The sequence below is a fragment of the Aristolochia californica genome, unplaced genomic scaffold (assembly GCF_029961685.1).
Source record: "Aristolochia californica isolate CCGP_79_NKW_82.1479 unplaced genomic scaffold, dmAriCali1.0.hap1 SCAF_7, whole genome shotgun sequence".
Classification (NCBI taxonomy): Eukaryota; Viridiplantae; Streptophyta; class Magnoliopsida; order Piperales; family Aristolochiaceae; genus Aristolochia; species Aristolochia californica.
Genome location: NW_027182268.1, coordinates 29,413,910 through 29,417,355, shown reverse-complemented (window position 1 = coordinate 29,417,355; position 3,446 = coordinate 29,413,910).

Here is a 3,446-nt window from a genome sequence, read left to right as displayed (position 1 = left end):
TTTCACACCAGCCCAGGACTGCTAGAGGGCCGAGCAGGACCTAGCTATGCCGCTTTTGTCATCAAAGTGGGTCGCCGCGGATACCACCGATGCTACTTGGGGAGATGTGGCGAAGTCGGCCCATATCCCTACCTTTGACCTTGAGGACAAGCTTGTTCTCCAGGGGGGGTGTAATGTTATGAACCCAATAGTGGGCCGAGTCAGGCAGAGATGCCATGACTGAGTCAATTACTTTGAATGAGTCAGTTACTTAGTTATTTAGTTTGTTTTTCAAGTTAAATATAGTGGAGGGGTAAATATGTAATTTTTCCCTTGAACCTTTTGCTTTTCAAGTTAAATGCCATGGAGGGGGCAAAATTGTAATTTTTTCTTGAACCTTGTGGACATGAACCCTATTTAGAGGGGAAATGGAATGAAAAGAGGGAAGTCTGAATTTAGGTTAAAATAGAGGGTTTGAGTTCTCCTAAACGAGCTCAAGGGTTTTCAAGCTTCCCTTCGGCTTGATTTTCTATTTTCATTTCTTCTTCCGTACGAATCGCCGTGTTAGATCCGAGACCGTAACACGGTGGGAGTATTGTTGTGGTCCTAAAGTTAAGTGTTTGACTTTTCGCTACTTACTAAATCGGTCATTTGGGTAGTATTGGCTAGATACTTAACAATGTTGCTGCTTAATCAAGTTCTTCCATCAAGTTTTTCGGTGGAGTTGTGTTGTTGAACAAGGAATCAATGTTGAGCATTTTGGCTCATAAAAAGATAAGTTCCTCCTCTATTCTTTTCTTGAGCTGATTACTGGTATGTATCTCAGAATGGAGGTTGATTATTGAACATTATTTGGTAAAAAAATTTACATTCAGCTCATTTTATGAATTAGATTTTGGCTAGCTGTCGTCGATATGTTCAAATCCATGCTCTCTTCGGAAAAGGATAAGTTTTTTTATGATTGATGCTGCTGTGAAGTATTGATTAATAATTTTTTGAATCAAGACATGCTATTCTTTGGGTTTATCCATGTTTTTATGATAAAAAGGTTATGCATGTATGCATTGGATTTTCTCTAGATTGAAGGTTATTTATGAAAGCTCTGGTTCAATTTTATTTTAACTCATGAAGGCTCATTGAATTGTCAGAAAGATATTTTTTTAGGAAGATATATGTTGTTATTTTTCATTTTAGAAGCCTTCTATGATAAACTATTTTCTTGATTATCTTACCTAAACAATTCAAAGAGGAAAGTTGTGATTTAACTACACAAGTTGGTGCCCTTTGTCTAGAAGGGAAGTTTCCTTCTTCTAGAGCTTGTCGAGAGGAAAGTTTTCTTGAGTAAAGAAAGTGTTGTAGTTTGTCTATTTGAAGACTTCCTATATTAGTTTATTCACTACAATTTCTTTCCTGAATTATTTAAGGAAATAAGGAAATCAAAGATTGTGATATCTTATTGCTAGTTGGCACAAGGGACATAGAAGGACAATTTCCTTCTTTAGAAGATACTCTAAGTTGTCGAATATGTCTTGAGATTTTACTTGCATTTATAATTCTTTCTTAATTAAGAAAGATTTTTATGCAATATGTTATGGTCTGGGGCTAAGTACCTATGCCTTCCGCTCCTAACAGGCCGGTCTTTTGGGTAGTATTGGCTCGTGTGCGCAGGTGGACCGCACACCCCTGGTAGGGAGCCGTAAGGGAGTATGGGCTCTTGACCCGGTCCCCCTTACTGTGTTAAGGCCGCCGTGGTCGTCGGCTCGGGAGGGTGGGGTGTACTGTTATGGTCCTGGGGTTAAGTACCTATGCCTTCTGCTCCTAACAGGCCGGTCTTTTGGGTAGTATTGATTAGGTGCTTAACACAATATTATATGATTTGGATCAGTACATGGTGTAAAAATCTCCTTGATTACATGCATGATTAAGGCTAATGACTAGTTAATCTCGGGCTGGTTCTCTTTGGGTCTTCTTGAATTGTTGATTGCCTCAGTTTTGTTTCTTCTCTTCCATTTGTTTTTGGTTGATATTGTGCACTGGATACTTATTAGTGATGGCTGAAGAATATATGAAATAAGGGAGTAAAAGTGTCTTACTTAAGATCACCACTATACCCTTGAGAGGGTTATCAAATTACGTAAGTTTGGCCCAATCCGTTAAGAGATTCCTTATATCTAGAGATCTCTTAGGACACTTGATTAAACCATATCGACCCATAGATGAGGAAGATAGTTCCTATATTAAATGGCTCAAGAATGACACAATTACTATCAACTGGCTAATTAACAACATGGAGGAACATGTGGCAAACAATGTTGTCCACCTTGAGAACACAAAGCAGATATGAGACACTTGCTCCAAGTTGTATTCTAGAATTGTGAATTTACATAAATTATATGATGTGTTTCAAAATATGCTTAATACAAAACAAGGAGAAAACTTGCATGAGTACTTGGCTAGGTTTAGAGTGTTGATTCATAAGTGAAAAATTGCTCAATCCTACTCTACTGACATCTCAGTTCAAGAAAAGCAGTGGAAGGCCTTGACAACTTCTATTTGTTTGGACAATATCAAGCCATATCTAGAGGTGGCCAAATCACAACTTCTCAGCTCCTCAACGCTTCCATCTTTTGATGATATAAGTGCCACATTACTACGGATTCAAAACCCCTCTTTCACTCCTCATGCTGAGATATCCTCCTCCACTATGTACTTTGGTATCAGGGGTACAAATTTTGCCAACAAAGGTCATGGTTGAAATCATAGAGGAGGTAGAGGGAGAGGTGGTAGAGCTAGTTGTGGTTCTTCGAGGACTGATAATTGGGTGTGCACTCACTGTGGAGAATTAAATCATTTAGTTGACAATTGTTGGAAGCTGCACGACAAGCTATATTGGGTTACTGCCAATTAGGCCTCGTTTGGTAATATTGAAAAGAATGAAGAAAAAACTGAGTTATAGAAAGGAAAGAAAACAATCTCAAATGACGATTTTGAGCTATTACAGTGGATGAAAATAGTGATGGTATCCACTTCTACATCTTCCTCCACTATTGTTATTGCTACTAGTATCTCAGGTATGATCTCTACAACTTCCTCCTCTTCATCTTGGATTATTGACTCATGGGCCTTCAAGCATCTCATAGGTAATCAGAGTCTTTTACATTCTATCTCTATGCCTACCAGACAAGTTTGTTACCATAGCAGATGGATCTCAAACCAAAGTTCTTGGGAAGGGATTCTCCTCTACTACTACCACACTTCTGTTTACTGATATCTTATTTGTTCCTTAGTTCTCATTGAATTTATTATCTATCAGTTAGTTAGCAAAAAAGTTTAATTGCTCTATCACTTTTTCACCTTCTTCTTGTATTTTTAGGATCTAGCAATGAAGTAGGTGATTGGTGGAGGCCATAAACAAGGGCCCTCTATTACTTAGACTTGCCTCCAATGACTACAGTTTCTTCTTCTCA